The 20,984-nt window shown below is 38.4% G+C and overlaps 1 protein-coding gene across 2 annotated transcripts in view; it reads left to right on the forward strand.

Annotated features, from left to right (window-relative positions):
* PLA2G4A (phospholipase A2 group IVA) overlaps positions 1-20,984 on the forward strand; it is a 185,136-nt gene that overhangs the window by 61,044 nt on the left and 103,108 nt on the right. The window contains exon 1 of one of the 2 annotated variants that reach the window (XM_074351810.1): positions 1,450-1,566. The exons of the other annotated variant lie outside the window; for it this stretch is intronic. The gene's annotated coding sequence lies outside the window, so the exon portion shown is untranslated. Of the gene's footprint in view, positions 1-1,449; positions 1,567-20,984 lie in introns of those variants that run through there. 2 annotated transcript variants of the gene reach the window in all.

Consider the following 20,984-nt stretch of genomic DNA (forward strand, 5'->3'; position numbering starts at 1 on the left):
CAATCTGAATAAGCATCATTCATCTAGGGGTCTGTGTGAACAATGAGATTATAGGTGGGGAGCCCAACAGAACTGAACACGGGCATGGAGGCCACAGGACCACAGAATGGGCCATGGGAGGTGGTCGACATCCATTCCAGAGGGAGAGACATACCTGCACTAGCTTTTATTCGCTATAAGAATGGAGATGAGTCAGTAAGCCTGGAAAGAGGCAAACATCTCCCCGTATGTTTTAACCCTAGCCATAATATATACTGAGATTCTCTTTAAAACATTTAATCAAAATTTTTCTTCTCTTTAACGTGTGACACACTGTTGGATATCTTCTTCAAATACCGAAAGCTACAGCTGTTTGTTATCAAACTGACCAGAGCACTATAAAAGCTGTTTTCCAAAGGCATCCTTCTTCAGCAGTCTTAGAATAAATGTGCCCTGCAAAACAGATTCTTTCTTTATTTGGGGGAAACGGTAAAAAAAAAAAAAAAAAAAAAAAAAAGCAGTGTGTTCTCTGCTCCTCTACTTAGCACACTTCATCTTTCAAGAAATTCAGGCTCCTCTTTATAAAGAAAAATACCGTGACCTTCATGAGACACTACAAACTTTTTTTTTTTACAAAGGAGAGATTTATAACAGGTTGAATTTATAGGAGAAAATAAAGACAAAAGAGAGTTGAATCTTGGGCTACAGAAAGCAGATAATCCAGCAGATTTAGTGATGGAGTCTGCAGAAATTGTATTCTTTGAAAATGTTACAAGAGAGCTAGGAGAGTGTGCTCAGCATTTGATTAGAGGCAAAAATAGAAGATCCTGTGTTTGAAAAACAACATATACTAAATATGTCACTCTTTAAAGACACTAATTGATTCTTGCAGGGTTTGGATAAATTTAAACAATACACCTTCCTTGTTTACAGGCATATCAAGTATTTGAATTTACTTTGCAAATTTGTAATTAAACCTGATTGCTTTTCCACCTACATCTCAACATATGCATTATATCCTCTGGTATGCCTTTAATCTTAAATTTAGAAACACATGTTTATTACCTCAAATGTTTTGAGTTTGGGGAGGAACTATTTGAATGGATTTAATTTTTAAAGAGGTCTTATATGGTTGGTTCATCTTCAAAACGCACACAGTCTATTTATTTTGGGGTCATTATAAACTTTGCCTTTTTAAAAAGGCAAAAATGCTCTGGGTTATTCATCTTTTCAATTGAGTTCTTACTCGAAGGACAAGAAATACACACATACACACACACCCCGTTAATTTAGGACTGGTTAACGTAAATATTATTTAAGCTTGTTTTCTGACTTCAAGTTACTCGTTCTGATACGTAAATATTTCCATTTAAGATATTAGCTGCTCCGAGAACAGTGTTTTTCCTCCCTTCCTCTTTAATTCCACCTTAACACATCTGCAAAAGCTAAAGGAAACCAGCCCACATTTTAGCCCCTCCCATCAAGGGAGACTTGAATTTCTCTGTAGTCCCGGGGCTGAAAAAGGATCCCGACAGAAAGCTAGAGGCGTAAAGGAGCCTGAAGAATCTCATTGTAACTCTGGGAACTGTAAGCAATATATTTACTCTCCCCCTGCTCCACTTCTCTCTCCCACCCTCCCTAGCTTTTAGTTGGACTTTGTTTGGAAGGAAGAAAGGACGGAGCGAAACCTGGTGTTCGCCGCTTTAAAAAGTCTTGTCTTTTGAAAGGAGATACAGACCTGAGACCTTAATTTCCTTCTAACAAATACCAGTTTGCTTTCCGGCGCCTAACTGTCCTGTGAGTCTGACGAAAAGGTGTTTCCTTCACTTACAGCCCCCGAGAGAAAGCGCACATGCAGAGCGGCCGTGCGGGGGCTCTGCTTAGGGCTCCACGTGATACCGCCCGGTGGTTGCCCATCCCCAAACTGCGTCAGCGCCGTCTGGCTGCCTTAAAGATCTTTAGCGAAGGAATGTATCATTTGAGTCTTAATTAAAAAAAAAAAAAGTCATTTCAGTTACTTAATGAAAAGCATTCCTGGGTATGTAATGTGTGGTAGTGTTCTGCGGAAGGCAGTTTTGGAAAATTGTTTGTAGAATGATTGGTATTCTGACTCGTTCTTCTAAGTTATTTGACTTGCGAGAGGAGCAGATACTGGAAAAGATTTGCTCAAATAAGAAAGTTAACTTTTGAGTGTGAATACTATTTTTGTAATTTTGTATCGGAAGCACTTGTGAAAAAAAGGCATTTGGATTTGAAATAATAGTGTCTTACTATATCTAAGTCTCCTATAACTCATAATCATTTTAGTCTTAAAAATAATTACTTCCACCCTCAAAACTAGAACAAGAAATGCTCTTCATACTGGTTGTTGATGCAGGCATTTATTCAGCTAAGGCAGATGGGGAGTACCAGAGGTCTACCATTTAGATGGATGTCATTCTTCCTTACAGTCGTTGCATATCTAAACTGTTGGGTTTCAGGAGAGTTTCTGTTTTGTTCTGTTTCAGTTTGTTGCATAAATTTGGAATTGTAGACTGAGAAGTATTTGCAGAGAATAGTAGTGAAATAAACCTTGTCAAGAGTTTTTTAATTATGTTCCGCAGACTCCTAGTCCTTGTCAGTCAAGTGTGATATTGGGATTCAAAAACAGGTATTTGCTTCTTTCGTTGAGCAGAAGAGTTAAATTTTAAATTAAGCAATGATTGTGAAATGCATAGAGAAGTGTTTAATCTGCATTTGCTCAAAGCAGCCTTACAAACTTCCTTTAGGGGAAGCACATTTTATGGGACAAGAAGCTAAGAAATCTATTTAATAATTTTCCTTTTCCCAAGTAAATGTAAATGCAAAATATTCAGAAGTGACTTGCAATGTTAAAATGCTTTTTTTTTCCTTTTTACATTTATCAGTCTTGATAACAGTACCTGATAAAGGTCATCCCACTGAAAGAACTTGGCCTAGGTTTTTAACCCATCAGTATCATTCATAGTGTCTTTGCTTAGAAAGCAAAGTCATAAAACCAAGTCATTTACATATTAAAAAATATGTTCCAGGAATAAAAAAGAGGAAGATGCTGCGGTTCCTTTTCCTCCCCTGTGCCTTTTATTTACCATCAGTCTTTTTCTTCCTCTTGCTAGCAGACTCTAGCTTTAGTTATTTGCACTTCTTTTTTCGTTTGTTTTTTTATCACAGACCCTTTTACAAATCTTATGAAAACTGTAGACCCTTCCCCAGAATCTTGTATGTATGCTTCTCCAACATGTGGAAATTTTGAAACACGTCTAGGAAATTCACAAATACCCCCAAAACAATTCGTGTCACATGAAAACAGTATTTCTTAGAACTTCAGACTTTTTGGGTAATATCAAATAATTAGCAAATTATTTTACTTATAGGTAAAGAACTACCTCTCAGTGAATAATTGCAGTGCCCATATTGTGACTTCCTAGTTTTTCTAGAACTCTAAATAATTTGATGTAATGGAAAAAACTACTTGCCTGGAAACCAAGTGACCTAGATTCTAGACCCTACCCAGTAGTAATTAGCTGTACAATATTAAGTTTGCCATTTTTCTGTAACATCTAAAATATTTTATTGCTGAATACAATAAATAAAACATAATAGGAAAGTAAGTAGCAAATTATTTTTTATTGGATTGTGGCATGTCTATATGTGCTACTTTGTTCCAAAATTCCTAATGCTATTTCCCAGCGTAATTATTTTATAATATTCTTGTTTATTACAAAGATAATTCATGCTCACTGTTTAAATTTTGTTAACTATAGAAACCACAAAGATGAAAGGAAAATTTTACATATAGTCCCCCCAAGGGGTAACTACTTTTAAAATGTCACTCATTCAATCAACAAGTATTTATTGAGTAACTAGCGTGCATCGGGACAGAGACAAAGAGCCAAGGAATTCATGTATATACATCTATTTATACTTCTAGGCATTTTCCTATGCATACACGCACATGTAGATTTTACAAAGTTGTGATCACACTTGTTAAAAGATTGACCGAGGCACGTTAAAAGTTTTAAGTTCACTTGAGCAAAAATTGAATGGGGCAATGCCAAACCAGAAGTGGTTAGCAGCCCTTCACTGACAAGATATGGCGGAGAGACTTGTGTAGAGAAAAAAAGCAGACGCAAAGGAATTAATTGGCTACAGCTTAAAGCCTAGTTGGCTATTTGTGAACGATTATCCTCAGGTTTGTTTTGTTAACTTTGAGGCTTTTACAGGTGATTTTGGTTTGCTGATGTAGGTTGCTGGGGCATTAGAGCCACCTCCATCTAACAGCCTCCTTGTTTAATTAATTTAGCACCCTGTTTTGCTGTTTCAAAAGTTGCTTCCCCTCAATCATGAAATTTTCTGTTAAAGCATTGTATTTTTATATTCGTGGTATTTTGTCTTCATTCATACCTTAAACAAATATTATTGGGCCCCTCCTATGTGTCAGGCACTGAGCAAGCGATGGCAGTCTAGCCCTGAGCAAGAGAGTGTGGGTCTCACTATGTTGTAATGTTTAGTCTACGGAGCTGCTGTGTTGGCTGACCATAAACTGTTGGATATTTAGGTGGATTAAAGTTTTCCACTATTATAAATAGTGTTTCATCTAAGACCTCTTAATATAAATGTTTGTACACATTTTTGTTTATTTCATTTGGATTGATTCTTAAAATACATTTTCCAGGTTCTAACAAAAGTTCCACTACTTACAGGTTGTGAGATCATAAGCCAATTGCTTTATCAAAATGCTCTTTCCTCAACTGTAAAATAGGAATAATAATAATAACAATTGAGTATTTGGAGGTTTTAAAAATGTATTTAGCAAATATCATGGAGTGCTAGTTATTATTTTTGCAGTTTTGCTCTTTTTTACCGTATCTTATTTAAATTTGTATTTCTTTCATAGTAGCCACTTATACATCTGTGTTTATGAATTTCCTCTTTCAAATGATTTTTAAATCTTTTTTTCAGTTTTAATTTCTAATATGGTAAATATCAAATGATATAACTCACATAATCAAAGGCCCTATGAGGTCCTCAATTATTCTGAAGAATGTTAGGGGCCTTAACATTAAAGGCTAAATTTTGAAATGGAAGTAGAAATTCTGTAAACTTCGCTTTTTTCAAGTTTAAGGGATTGTTCTGATAACTTTTTTTAAACAATGGGTGAAATGTATAGAAAAATGAAAGCAAGTCATTTCATTTCTCACAGACTAGCATTTTCTAAAAACTCAGGGAACTTGAAGAGGTTTCTGAGAAGAGGGCAAAAGCCCTGTAGAATCTCCCACGGCTTTGGGAACGTCCAGACTTGCTTAATGCAGAGAAGGTGGAAATAGGGTTAGGGTTACGAGATGACTCTTTATAAGATTTTATAAGAAAAATGATGTCCATGTTTGTCAAGAACCAACTTAAAGAAAGTGAATTTAAGCTTTAGGCAATTCATCTTCTACTCCTTGGCGATTCGGGCAGTGACAGCTGGGAGGACTGAAAGGCTGGTTTTGGAGTTCTTTCCAAAGAAGGCAGTAAATGCAGCAGATACCATTCCAGCCTTGTGCTGCCATCACTGCCTGAGAATAAAAGAGAGTGTCAAAATATTGCCACTCTTGCCACTGTGGGAATCTGTATTTTTTTGTTATTGTTGCTTCTCTGTTATTCTTAGTCCACCTTTAGAACAGTCTTTGAAAATACAGTTTCTCTCTCCTTTATACAAATATAAAATAAGCTTAAATAATTCAGCGCTCACCATAAGCAGATTTACAGAGCCAATCAACTAATCACTTATTTAATGAATTCAAATGACTTTAGAGACACTCAGCAAACACCTGTAAGTGATCCTTGTCAGAGTCAAACAACCCCTGAGTCAAAGATGATGGGCTGAGAGCCGAGGTGGGCTCACTTTTCTTTCACTCCCTCCTTAGGGAATGGAGGAATCTCACACTACATTGTTGTCATCTGCTGCTTCCTTTTTCTTAATCTTCCCCTTTATTTGCTTGACCTCTGGAGTCTGCAGGGAAATTTAGGTATTGTAGGTAATAGTATGTTTTGAATTAGAAAAAAAAAATGTCCTTAATATGTGTAATTTCAATATTCCATAGTACAGAAAACTCATGTATTTATAATAATCAGCTTAGTTTTTCATTTTATCATTTAATTTACAATCTGTTTTCTGATCACCTAGTTTGAAAAAAAAAATCAGCGGGCCAATCATGTCTCGAGTTCACATAGCATTTTGTGGTTTATAAAGAGATTGCTCAAGAACTTTATTCCCACAGTAACTTTGTAAGTTAGCAGAGCAGGTATTCACGTTTTATGGATGTGAAAAGAGAAATGTTGGGAAGTTAAAAGGCTTATTTAATGTCCACATCTTAGGACTTCCACTTTGATGCATTTTGTATGCTTCAATTGATTAACTGATTGGTTTATAGTTTCAGTTTTGACGAATGTTATTCAAGGCTGTCAACTTCTTTCTATTTGTGTTAACATCAGAAAAATTACAGAGGAAGAACCAGAAAGTACACGTCCTGATGCATACTTCCATATTAACTCAATTGTTCTGCTCTTATAACTGGGTTACTGATTGACGTAATGGAGGAAGTTGCACAAACACTTATGAATAATTGAAGAAGCAGTGTATGATTTAGAATTTACTATTTTGTAATTATTTACCATTTATATATATATATATATATATATATATCACGTAAGAAAATAAAGTATATGCAGTTTAACCTAAAAATACAAATTAGACACATTATGAATGATATGAGAAATACTAATGTTACCAAAGGTTTTACTTCCATTTGGTAACTGAACATTCTCTTAGAATATTCTAAATATACCCGCAGAACCTGTGGCTTCCTTTGGCTGTTATAAATCCTGGTAGTTGGCATAAAGTGTTTGTATCAAAATGGTTACTCTGACCTTGGATTTACCATTTCTAGAAAAAAATCATTATTTTACTTTTCCAAACAACCCAGTAGCTTATGGCAAATCAGATATTCCCTTTCAGGAGTAAAAACCAACTTTAGTTTTACACATGGCTTATTATACGTACATATAACTTCATAACAAAAGGTAGCAGGTCAGGTTTGACTGCTAGATGCAACTGTACCACTAGAAACATTAGGTCGGTAAAAGGCTTCTGAATTTCAGTCAGTAAATTGGCACACTTCCTATTTGCCCCATACTTTTATGTCCACAGCTTTAACAGTATAAGCAAGTTGAACACAGTACCTTGGAAACAAGCTGGGATGTTAAAACCCTTATGGAAGGGAGTATGCCTGCTGAATTCTTGGAGCTGTAATTGTAGAGAGACAGTTTCTGCCTGGGGCAGAAAAATGGTGTCTTTAAGATTTCTTCAGGCTTTTGTTTTTTATTTGTTGAAAGAAAAGTCTAGTCCATTTTGTGGACTTTTTACAGATATTTGATGCAGTATTATGAAAGTATTAAGAATAATTATTGAGAACAATTAAGAATTTATAGAAAAGCAATTTGGGGGAAAGTGTCTAAAGATGCATGCAGTTATGGGGACATGCTGAATAGACTCCTGCATCTGTAGTTAAGATTTCTTATTATCTACCAGTCCCTTGTTATTAACTACCACAAACCTTAAACAGGTACCAATTTTCTTTCCATTCAACTGTTGGAAAGAAGCAGCAGATGAGTTTAAAATTGATTGAGATCGTGAACTTAGACCTTTTGCAAAGAGATAACACTGGAGCATCTCCCCAGTTCATGGAATAGTCTTCAACATCACTGCTTTCAATGTACGATGGGAATTCATGTCCCAGTGTACCTTCAAAGCATTATTATATTCTTGATTATTAGAAGATACTAGTAACATATTTTAGGAAGATTTCTTACAGCAAAAATTCTAATTTAAAGAGATTTCTTGTTTAATTAAAAATTTAGTTGCAAAATATTAAGATGGTTACTTACAATTTGCCACTTGGTACTTACTTTTTGAGGTAGTTATAATCAGGGATTTATAGTTAAAATATATAAACGTCCACAATGTTTATATGATTTTTTTTTCTTATCCTTATCACTAATGATCCCTTTGTTGTCAATGAAAAGCAATAAAAGAATGGATTTTGGGAGACTCATTCAGGGTTTGCAGAAAATTTTACTATCTGCTTAAATTATGTGAAAGATTGACAAACTGACTTGGTTGATTAATACCTTATGAGCTGTTGTTACAATGAAAAGAACATTCTTATATAAATTACAATTTTCTGTGAAGAAAACATTTCTAGATACTATGTCATGAATATATATAGCATGCCTAGGAAAAGAACTGGAAAAATGTATCTTTAATACTTAGAAAAGTAAGCGATATTAGAGGAAGCAATTCAGATAGTCTGTATTCTCTTTCTCACTTAAAAATTTTACCTGTTGGGTCCAGAAAAAAAGTGCAGATGCTAATATCAACCAGGAATTGTTGATTCCAGGGCTACGTGCATTTATTCCTTCACCAATTCCATACGTTTCCATTAATACCAACTACAAGCAAGGCACTGTGCAACATTTAGGGCATTCCTGGGTGAGTAAAGAGTTAATTTTCTCTTGGAGGAGAGAGAGAATAATATAGCAAATGATACACGAATAATAAAGGAAGCAAACGGACTTTCACAGTACCCAGGGAGCTGAGGAGGGAAAGGTTTCCCTGAGATGTGAAATTGAAGCCAAGATGTGGGGGATGAGAAACCACGTGTGGGAGGTGACTGGGTGAGAATGGTGTGGCTCAAGGCGCGGGCTCCAGGCAGAGAACAGCATTTGTCAAGGAGAGCAATGGAGAAATTACATGGAAAACCAGGGATTAGGGTGATGTTGCGGGAGCAAAGGAGGAAAAGTGGTTCCAGAGAAACACAGGATGGGAGAGTGACGACTGCATTTGAAAATTAGGAGGTCATTAGTGGTCTTGGTGAGAGGGTTCCAGGGGAGTGGTGGGGACTCAGTGAGGTGGCTGAGGGGATGGGAAGTGAGGACTCTGAAGATGTAGACAGATAACAGTGTGAGCAAATGGCTCTGTAGAGAAATCTACATTAAAAAAGGGCGACTTGGAGCATAAAGGAATATGAAGTCAAGGGAGACTGTGACAAGCTTGCCAGTCAGATTATCTAGTAAAAAGTAAAGTCTGATGATTCAGAATAGACAGGCATGGCCGTCAGAGTGAAGTACTTGAGGAGGAGAGAAGGATTTGTGTCCAGAGAGCCACACGTGGGGCCAGATCTGGAACAGGAGTAAGTCTGTCTCCTTTGTGCCGGAAAGGAGGAGAACCCAAGTGTACGGGCAGAGCGAGCAGAGGAGTGTGCAGATCTGGTGGTGGGAAGATAAGGAACTTCCACCGGTGCCTTCTGTTTTCTCACTGAAGGGAGATGTCACCACCCAAGCGTGGGGGTGGTGTGAGGTGAGAGACTTGGGGAGAAGAAAGTCATTTTCTCGAGTGGGAATGCCTGCGTGCCAGAAAAACTTAGAAAGATGCTGTGTAGTGCTGAGAGCCTCTTCTGAGTTTTGAGAATGTGAAGCTAAACTGAGACCAGCCTTCTGGGTTTATGGTATTCCTCCAGCTGTGCTTAAATGCAAGAAGCAAACCCAGAGAAGCTAGAATGGCTGAGTTTTTCTAGAGCAGGTTTTGTTTGTTTTGAGTGAGAGTTTTTAGAGAAAGAAGGAAAATCTGGAAATCCTTAAAATGAACGACTAGTACGCTAAGCAAACAGAACAAAAACACCTTAAACAAAAATGTGTAGAAATTCATGAGCTTGTAGAATGCAGATCATTTTATCCAAGGTAACTATTAACTAGTAAGGAGTAGTCACAGACTACTTTGTTCCTTTCAGATTCCTTGTCTGGTCAATTGCTAGGCCAGGTTCTACACTTCAGCGAGTCTCAGAGAGTCTCAAAGCATTTCACCTGTTCCCGGAGCAGTCATGCTGGGCTCCTTTTTCTTCAAGGTAGTTGCTGGAATTGTCCTTTTGAGTTCTGAGTGTTTAACCCTTGCCTCGCCTTCCTTTCTTGGATGCCTAGCTAAGTTCTCGTGTCTGGTGTCTCTTCCACCCCTCAACTTTTGCCTCCTCTCCTCCAGGTTTCTGAAGGCACTTTCGTCCTCCCTCAAGATAATGCTTTATGGAATTGGAATCATTACAATTCTGCATTGTAGAAATGGCCAAAACACGTAGTAATAATAATCAACTGTCAAAAAAGGGGGTTCTTCTTTTTACAGCCGTGCTTTCAGGATGTTCTTTCTTCAACGTGCCAAAATCTTTCATTTTGCAACTAAGAAAGTCATTTTCGTTTCTTTCTCCCTCCCCCCCCCCACCAAAGTCTTTAGAGCTTCTTAGAAGAACAGCTGGTGACCATAATCCAAGTGATTTTTTTATGAACTAAAATAATATTATTGAAATACTGTCTCATACTTCTTCAAAGTTAAGAAAATTCCTGTTTTTTTAAAAAAAAACCTTGTAATTTAATAGCCAATTTTTATAAATCCTTTTAACATTAAAGTGCTTTAATTTTCCGCTGTTGATGGTCAGGCACTTCCATGATGGGAAGCAGGGAGTCTGTGTGGGCCAAGCTGGGCCGTGGCAGGAGGAGGGGCAGCTCCTAGTGATCAGATGCCCTTGATATTTCGTTTCCCAGATGCACTGCCTGGCACTTGCGAGGTGCCTCTTTGTCCTCTTTCCCTCCCTGCCTCAATGAGATGTCTGTCATGCATTGGAAAGTCATAAATAGTCCATAAAGTGGAAGTCTGCACTTTATTCCTGGTTCTGCCCGTATTTCCTTAGGCTAGGGTTTAGCTGCAGTTATCAAACTTCTTCCTGTCCAAAATGAGGTGGTGGGCGGGAGTGTAACATTGTTTTTGTTGATTTCATTTTGTCACAAAATCCATTGAGGCTTCATATCTCACCAGAGAGGCGCAATGGATACATTCTTCTAGATTTTAGTAATGTCCCTGGCACTGATCTCCATTGTTGATCAAAGGTTGAGGAAATGTAAATTTCATGATTTGGTGCCAATGAGTGTTTCTAGTTCACTTCAACCCGTGTTTACTATATATCACACCTTAATGTTCAGATTGTGCTTACATGTTCGTTATGGTGCTGGCAGGGGTTGATAGTCCAAAAAGAACTTAAGTTTTCTATCATTTTACCCTTTATTGTGTTAGTTCAAAAACCTTTCATTGAACTTTAGAACTACATAGTTGTATTCCTCAGAAGTAGAGGCAGAAAACGCAAGGCTGCAAAGCATACGTGAGTACCATTCGAAGGGTCTGCTACACCGCATGGACTCCATGTATTTCAATATAATTGGTTTCCTTTGTAGTCCAGTGCTTGTACTTCATGAATTTTATAATGTCACATTGTATTGTGAGGTCCATAGGCTTCCCCAGACCACCAAAGGGGCCCAAGACAAAAAATATTAAGAACTCTTGAGAATACTCCCCTTGAATGCATACTTTCTACTTATGGAGTTCTCAATCCTGCAAAAGCCTGGGTTTCCCATTTGTTAAAAAACAAACAAACAAACAAAACCAGTGAATTGCCGTGCACAGTGTCTGGAAGCATGTTTCTAAAACCTATTACGACCTGAGAAAGGAATGATGAGCTTGAATTACTATCATATGTTACACCATCCAGGACTTTAGGGTGCTCATGTCATGTCTAGCGGTTTAACTTCCTGGTAACCCACAAGACTGATCTTCCACAACTCCTGCCATATTTTTCTTTCTTTTTTTTTTTTTCCCCCCACTTCAAGATCATAGTCTACATCCGTATTTTAATGACAAGATCAGCCTCACTAGCTGCTTGAAATAGTTGTCGTGTGAGTTGAAAAGTAAAACAACCTCGAGATGTTAGAACTTCATCCAGTAATAAGATGGCTCTCACGAAACATTTAAGCCAGTGTGACGGCTTTCCTGGGGGTTTTCCCTGGACTGTTTACTTTAGAAAAAAGATACAGCTTTCCCTGCTGTGGCAATCTTGAATACGTCATAAAAAGAGGCAGCAATTAAGGAGGGAGTGGAAGCCTCAACAAAATACAAACTCTCCCCAGGGGAGCATGTTTGCAAACCGTCTTGTCTGGAGAAAGTTGTAGAAGTAAATGCACTTTTCAAAACCCATTCCTTTTGCTGGCATCTTGTGCCACATTGTAGATGTATTTAAAAAAAAAATGTGAGCAGTGACACCTCACTGTTATCGGTTTCTTTTCAGTGGAAGGTAGAATGGTACTTTGTATTTTCTGAAAGTGAACATAGTATAGTTAACACTTGTCAGTGTGATATGAGTGTATACTGAGCTGTGTGGGAAGAGGATTGCTGTTTTTTTAAACAATCCATGTTTGTATTTGTAAGTACACATCTTATAACTATGATTCAAATCTAGAAAAATGTAAATGATGAAAATGACTGTTTTTCAGTCAAAGAGAGAAATTCAGTTGTTTTCCTTCAAGTTCACATCCTGACCATACTCCGTGCCACCAAACAACAACTTGGCAACTTAAAATTTGGGTCAAACTAAAATTTATATAAATACCCTTTTAATTTTGGCTCTATTTCCTTTTCAGTCTGAGTATGTGGGGAGGGGGAGAGAAAGGGGTGCTGGGAGGGTGCAAAGGAATAGCACCTGGTTGAGAGTGAAGAGATGTGTTTAGTTGTTTCCCTAATTAGGTGAACTCGCTGCGTTTGTTTACACCGTAGGCCTCAGCTTACAAATGTGCACAAGTTCTGTCTAGGTGGTGATTATTTTTTCCAATCCCGAAATTTTCTGACCTTAAAATATAGCCAGAGTGGCCACTTGTTTCTGGCCACTAAAGAGGTGAGACAATGGAAAATAACAGCAAACCAGATGGTCAAAGAAAGGAAAACTGGAACACTGGCTGGAGAGTAAGGAGACATTCTTGCTTTGTTTGTAATGCGGCGTGCAAAACTGGACCAGCTGGTTTTCTGGCCCCTAAAATAGTCAGGTTTATCTGGATTCGGACTTCCCAGTGGTGAAGTGGTAAAATCAGACGGCATTATGCATCGTGTTTCATTTATATACTCTCTGTGTGTGCTTTTAAAATAACGAGATGAGGGAGGCTGGCTCGGCTAAGTGATGTTGTGCTCTCTCCTCTTCTCTGTCCCCTCACAATCCCGGTTTAGGTGCCTGTCACGGCACATCTGCACCTCTCTGGGTGGCCGTCCCTCCCTCCTCAGGTAACACCTTCCTCCGTGAACAACTGCAAGTGTCTTTGTTTAACGGCTATAGTATAAATATGGAAGTGTGTTATAGACTGAATGGGGCCCTACTCCCTTCGTATGTTGACGTCCTAACCCCCCCCCCCAGTACCCAAGAATGTGACTATATTTGGAGATTAGGCCTTTAAAGAGGTGATCGAGTTCAAAGGAAGCCCTTAGGATGGGCCCTAATCCAACTGGCAGGTACTCTTATAAGGAGAGGAAACCTGGATACCCAAAGAGACACCAGGGGAGCGTGGGCACAGAGAAAAGACCATGTGAGGACACAGATAGAAGATGACATCTTTACGCCAAGGAGAGAGGCCTCAGAAGAAACCAAACCTGCTGGAGACTTTGATCTTAGACTCCTGGCCTCCAGAACTGTCAGAGAATGGGTTTCTGTTGTTTAAGGCCAGTAGGCTGTGGTGTTTTCTTATAGCAGCCCTAGCAAACGAATGCAAAGTGTTACCCCCATCATGTGGCCTCTGTCGGCCCGTCCTCCGGGGTCTTTGGTAGAATGACAGAATGATGTAGAAAGAAGGGATCTGGTGTGAGTCAGGGGGTCAGGATTCTAGGGCCAGCTCAGCATTTGTCAACCTAGATGACCTAGGGAAAGTTTCTCAGTCTTTCTGGGAGACAGTGTTCTCTTGTAGAGCGTGAGTAAGGGGGACCATCTGCCTCAGTTTGAGTTGTCAGTGAGACAAATCACTCACCCTTTTATTTCTCAAAATTGCAATAATATTCCCTCTCTTATTATGAAGACAAAATGAGGTGATGTGTATAAATCACTTAGCACAGTATCACCAGCATTTGGGAAATGTGTAACTAATGTGAGCTTCTGAAATTAGGTATTCAAATTAGCAATTGCTAAGATATCTTCCAGCTTAGCCTTCTAGGTTCTATAAATAGGCTTGACTTCCCCCATGATGATTTCTTAACACGGAACTTCGTCTACGGTCTGATCGCTTTTCCCCGGTGCTCCATATAAGTTCCCAAGTTTGTTCATTCACCCTTTCGAACATAGTCATTGGGTGGTCACTCAGGACCCAACAAGAGTACAGGGAGAAGGCAACAGAACTCCCTCCTGTTGCTCACAGCCTGGGGAGACATAGAGTTTATAATGTGTCAAGAGAAATCAAGGAGGAATACCAGAATCCTAACCAAGTAGACAGAGAGATGATTTACTTCAGAGACTGAGTTTATGCCAGAACTGAAGGGCAGGCAGAGAAGATCCTGTTGAGAAGCTGTAGGGGGGAGGCGAGGGGTGTGGTGGGCAGCACAGGTGAGAGCCTGGGGTGGGGCGGGGCATCTCCACGGCGGCTGCAGCTTACTCCTGAGGTTCGTTTTTGTTTTTGTTTTTTTTTATTTATTTTATTTTTTACTTTTTTAATTTTTAAACTTTTTTTTTTTTATTGAGTTATAGTCATTTTACCTCCTCAGGTTCTTTTCCAGGAACACGTGTTCTCCCTCCCCTCTTTCTAGACATCTCCACCCTTTCGTGGTTTCAAGCATCAGCTCAGGTTTTTACCTTTTCTAGCGAGCCTTTTCTGTTTTAAACCATGTGAATCTTTCTCTGCTCTGAAACTCCGTGGGTATTCCATATAGGCTTCCCTGTTTTAATGATGAACTTTCAATTATACAAACTTGAGAGAGAGAGAAGCAGTGTCAGAGGCCTAGGAAGAAAAACAGAGTGGAAAAGTCAGTTCAGGAGGAATAGTGTGGATGGACATTGCGATGGGCCCAGGCATCTCACTGTGGGGCCTGAGAGGCACTTCCACGCTGTTGGGTTTCTGGCTTAAGAAACAGACCCAGCTAATCAATCTGTGCCTCTGTAACTGGTGGCCTGCTTTTCCATTTCCTTGGGAACAGGCAAATTCTCCTAGCAGGTTTTCTGGACCAAATTGAAGGTACCGCTTGAGAAACATTTCTAATATAAAGTGGCTCCATCCCCTGTCTTAATTTCTGCTGTTTCTTCATTCCTCTGTGCCTGCTAGTCATATCAAACCCTTTGCTTAGCCTAGGTTTTAAAAAAGCAACAGATAAATAATTTAATAATTTAAAACTTCAGTAATGCCTTAGTAACTAAATGTATATAGTTTATATAAATATACAGTTACATATTAGTTAATACATATATAAATGATGATGGAAACACTGCCCTTCATGCTTTTAAAATATCTTTCTATACCCAGAATAATGGAGAAAGCTTGAATTTGGAAGCAGACAAATCAGGGAGGTACGTATAAAAATTTTAATGGATCAGATTTTAAAAATCTCTATTCAAACTTTTATCAGTTTTTTTTTTTTTTAATTTTAATGGAGGTACTGGGGATTGAACCCAGAACCTTGTGCTGGCTAAACATACGCTCTACCACTGAGCTACCCACCCCCCCAATTAGTATTTTTTACTCTCAGTTAAAACTAATTGTTGAGTATAAAAACGTATACCACCTTTATAAACGGTGCTGAACAGATTTCCTACTTGAATTTCTCAGCAATCTCTATAGAGCCAAATAAGTCTTAGGAAATTGGGGAAAAACATCAGTTTCATAAACAACAATAAACATGATAATTTTGCATGTTTGTGACCCACTAGGCCCTGCACTTAATGATTGACATACACTTTCTCATTCCATCCTCCCATTGCCTCTCTGAGGTGTGGGCACCATTTCCCCCATTTTACAGATAAAGAAAGTGAGGATCATGGTCACACAGTCAGAGGAAGGAGGAGACAGGCTTGAACTTAGATCAGCTGGGCTCCAGTAGAGAGGCCTGCCACTGCTTCAGTGCTGAGCCTCCTACTACCTCCTCTGCTCTGTTCCACAGTGAAATCGAGGGAAAGAGAAGAGGACCCTTTGCATTCCTATCCTTCTTTCCTCCACGTGCCACAAACCTAGTACAGGCAGACCTCGTTTTATTGTGCTTTGCTTTATTGAGCTTCGCAGGTACTGTGTTTTTTTCACAAGTTGTAGGTTTGTGACAATCCTGTGTCAAGCAGGTCTATCAGTGCCATTTATCCAACAGCATCTGTGTATTGCAAGTCTCTGTATCACATTTTGGGAATTCTTTCAATATTTCAAACTTCTTCATTATTGTTACATTTGTTATGGTGATCTATGATCAGTGATCTTGGATGTCACTATTGTAATTCTTTTGGGTCCCCATGAGCCATCCATGCCTATATAAGACAGCGAACTTAATTGGTAAATGTTGTGTGTGTTCTGCCTGCTCCACCAGGAAGGGTATAGCTCAAGTGGCAGAGCACATGCTTAGTATGCACAGGGTCCTGGGTTCAATCTGGTTCAATCCCCAGTACCTCCTCTAAAAATAAGCCTAATTACCTCCCCCACTGCCAAGATAAAATAATTAAATAATACAATAATGATTGCTCCACCATCTCTCGCCCTCTCCTCAGGCCTGCCTATTCCCTGAGACACAGTTATACTGAAATTAGGCCAGTTAACAATGGTCTTAAATGTTCAGGTGAAAGGAAGAGTTGCACATTTCTGACTTTAAGTCAAAAACTAGAAATAAGTTTAAGCTTAGTGAGGAAGGCATGTTGAAAGCTGAGACAGGCCAAAACCAGGCCTCTTGTGCCAAACTAAGCTAAGTTGTGAATGCAAAGGAAAAGTTCTTGAAGGAACTTAAAAGTGCTACTCCAGTGAACACATAAATGATAAGAAAATGAAACAGCCTTATTGCTGTTATGGAGGAAGTTTTAGTGGTCTGGATAGAAGATCAAGCCAGCCACAGCATTGCCTTCAGCCAAAGCCTGATCCAGAGCAAGGTCCTAACTGTCTTCAATCCTAAGAAGCTACAGAAGGAGAGTTTGAAGCTAGCAGAGGTTGGGTCACAGGTTGCAGGAAAGAACCTGTCTCCATGACATCAAAGTGCAAGGGGAAGCAGCCAGTGCTGATGCAGAAGCTGCAGTGAGTTCTCCAGAGGACTAGGTGAGATCATCAGTGAAGGTGGCTGCACTGAACTACAGATTTTCAGTGTAGATGAAACAGCTTCTATTGGAGGAAGATGCCATCTAGGACTTTCATAGCTGGAGAGGAGAAGTCGATGCCTGGCTTCAAAGCTTCAAAGGACAGGCTGACTCTCTTGTTAGGGGCTAATGCAGCTGGTGGGTTTAAGTTGAAGCCAATGCACATTTACCATTCTGAAAATCCCATGTTCCTTAAGATTTATGCTAAATCTACTCTGCCTGTGTTCTATAAATGGAACAACAAAGTCTGGAAGACAATCCATCTGTTTCTGATATGGTTTACTGAGTATTTTAGTCCCACTGTTGAGACCTACTGCTCAGAAAAAAAAAGAGTCTTTCAAAATATCACTGCTGCTTATTGACAATGCACCTGGGCACCCAAGAGCTCTGATGGAGACATGCAACAAGACTAACGTTATTTTCATGCCTGCTAACACAGACCCATGGGCTAAAGAGTAATTTCAACATCCATCCTGCAGCCCATGGGTTAAGGATTAATTTCAACATTCAAGTCTTGTTAGTTAAGAAATACATCCCATAATGCTATAGATAGCAATTTCCCTGATGAATCTGGGCAAAGTCAATGGGAAACATTCTGGTAAGGATCTATCATGCTAGATGCCATTAACAACATTTGTGATTCATGGGAAGAAGCCACAATATCAACATGAATAGGAGTTTGGAAAAAATTGATTCCAACCCTCATGGATGACGTGAGGGATTCAGGACTTCAGTGAAGAAAGTAACTGAAGATGTGGTAGAAACAGCAGGAGAAATAGAATTAGAAGTGGAATCTGATCATGTGGCTGAATTGCTGCAACCTCATGATAAAACTTGAATGGATGAGGACTAACTTCTTATGGATGAGCAAAGAAAGTGGTTTCTTGAGATGGAATCTAATCCTGGTGAAGATGCTGTGAACATTGTTGAAATGAAAATAAAAAATGTAAAGTATTACATAAGCCTAGTTGGTAAAGCAGTAGCAGAGTCTGAGGGACTGACTTCAATTCTGAAAGAAGTTCTACTGTGGGTAAAACACTCTCAAACAGCATTGCATGCTACAGAGAAATTTTTCCCGAAAGAGTTAATCGATGTGTCCTATTTTTAAGAAATTGCCACAGCCACCTCAGTCTTCAGCAACCACCACCCTGATCAGTCAGCAGCCATCAACATCAGGACCCTCCACCAGCCAAGAGATTCCAGCTCAGTGAAGGCTCGGATTATGATGAGCTATTTTAAGCAATAGAGTATTTTTTAAATTAATATGATGTACATTGTTCTATTAGACATAATGCTGTTGCACACTTAATAGACTACATTAGAGTGTAAGCATAATTTTTATATGCACTGGGAAACCAGAAAACTCCTGGGACTGCTTTGTTGAGACACTTGCTTTGTTGTGGTGGTCTGGAACCAAACCCGCAGTACCTGTGAGGTATGCCAGTAATAACCCCTTGTTTTCCTATCGTCCTGTCCCTCTGTGGAGGGAAAGGGAATGACCAAACACTCTAGTCTGTATTTTTCGTTCTCTTTCACTTTTCCCAGAGAAACCCATCTTGCCCTGAAAACATGACTAACAGGGTTTTGGGCAGACCACACACTGTGAAGCATTCGTTGAAAGCCAACAGTTGCATTGCACAGACAAGCATGTGTTGGAAACAGTATCTCCATTTCCCCCTCATTAGTGTTCAGGAAGTTTCTAATTACAGGGCAGCCAAAAAAAAAAAAAAAAAAACAAAACTTGTGAGCTTTATATCTCTTGCTTCAGACTTAAAGGACTGTACACTCACCAAGACTGGTTATTCAGCTTAGTTATAAAAACAACAACAACAAAAAACCCCAAAATGCTGTTTTGTGAGCATTCATGATAGTGGTTATGCAAATGAGTTGCAGTAATGTTTCCAGGCTGAGCTAATTGTGGGGAGAAAACATTTTCCCAGGGTTCATGTGGCTAAGGTGGAATGCCTGATTCTACAGAAACCTAAAATATGTACTGCTACTATTAACAGTTTGGCGGGGAAAAGGATGAATGGGTGCATATTTGTGACTGGAATTGAAAATGTCATTACTGACAATAAAGACTGATGATTTTATTCTGAAGAAAAGGACACTTACCCCCCAATTTTTCCATATGAATGGTTTATTATTTCTTTCAGACATAACACATAACTTTGGAATGAAAATTGTACATAAAAATTACATCTATCCACATGTATTAAGAGTTCTTATTTTTATTTAAAAAGGTTTTTTTTATTGAAGTATATAGTCAGTATACAATATTGTGCTAATTTCTGGTGTACAGGGTAGTGAATCAGTTGTACATATATATATTTCTTTTCATATTCTTTTCAATATAGGCTATTACAAGGTATTGAATATGGTTATCTATTTTATATACAGGAGTTAGTATCTGCATATCCCTAACTCCCAGCTTATCCCTCCACTCAGCCCTCCTGCCTTTTCCCCCTGGTAACCAGAAGTTTGTTTTCTATGTCTGTGAGTCTGTTTCTGTTTTGTAAATAAGTTCATTTGTCTCTCTTTTTTTTTTTTTAAGATTCCACATATTAGTGATATCATATGGTGTTTTTCTTTTTCCTTCTGGCTTATTTCACTTAGTATGACAATCTCTAGGTCCATCCATGTTGCTGCAAATGGCACTATTTTATTCCTTTTTATGGCTGAGTAGTATTCCATTGTGTGTGTATGTGTGTGCGTTTATGTATTGGACTTTTAAAGTAATTTTTTATTTTGAAATAATTTAAGATAAGAAATTGCAAAAATATTACGTGATTTCCATTTATTCTTTACCCAGATTTCCCTAGTGAAATATCTTATATTGCCAAAGTACATTATCAAAAGCAGGAAACTAACATTGATATAATGATATTAACTAAACTACAAACTTTATTTGGATTTTACTAGTCTTTTGTATGTATTAGATTTCATCCAATCTGACAACCTCTGCCTTTTGCTTGAAGTGTTGAATTTATTCACAGTTAATATTATGTAGTTCTCCCTTATCTGCAGGGGTAATATTTTAAGACTCCTGGTGGATGTCTGAAACCTTAGATACAATGAACCCTATATATATTATTTTTTTCTTATACATACATACCTATGATAAAGTTTATAAATTAGGCACGGTAAGAGATTATCAACAATAACTAATAAAATAGAACAATTATAACAATATATTGTGATAAAAGTTATGGGAATTTGGTTTCTTTCTCTCAAAATATTTTATTGTACAAATTTAATGTCTTTTCCATCTTAACTACTTACCAGCACTGTGGCCATAACTTTTGTAGTTTGAGGTGCAACAGCAAAACGAGCATGAATTTCTTTTTTTCTTCACAATTTTTATGGATAAAAGATTCCTTCTTACCGTAGATCTTAGCATCTCAGCATAGGATTTCTTTTTTCTTCTTAAGTTGAGAACTTTCACCTTTTCACTTATAGGAAGCACTTTATGGCTTTTCTTTGGCATATCCAAATTGCCAGCATCACTATTCTTGTACTTTGGGGCCATTATTAGATGAAATAAGGGTTACTTGAGTTTAAACACCGAGGCACTGCAATGGTAGATTTTATAACCAAGATGGCGACTAAGTGACTATTGGGTGGGATACTCGCGACAAAGGGATGATTCATGTCCCAGGTGGGATGAGCAGGACATTGTGAGATCTCATCATGCTGCTCAGAACAGTGCAAAATTTATGAATTGTTTATTTCTGGATTTTTCCATTTAATATTTTCAGACTGCGGTTGACCACAGGTTACTGAAACTTTGGAAAG

The sequence above is a fragment of the Camelus bactrianus genome, chromosome 23 (assembly GCF_048773025.1).
Source record: "Camelus bactrianus isolate YW-2024 breed Bactrian camel chromosome 23, ASM4877302v1, whole genome shotgun sequence".
Taxonomy (NCBI): domain Eukaryota; kingdom Metazoa; phylum Chordata; class Mammalia; order Artiodactyla; family Camelidae; genus Camelus; species Camelus bactrianus.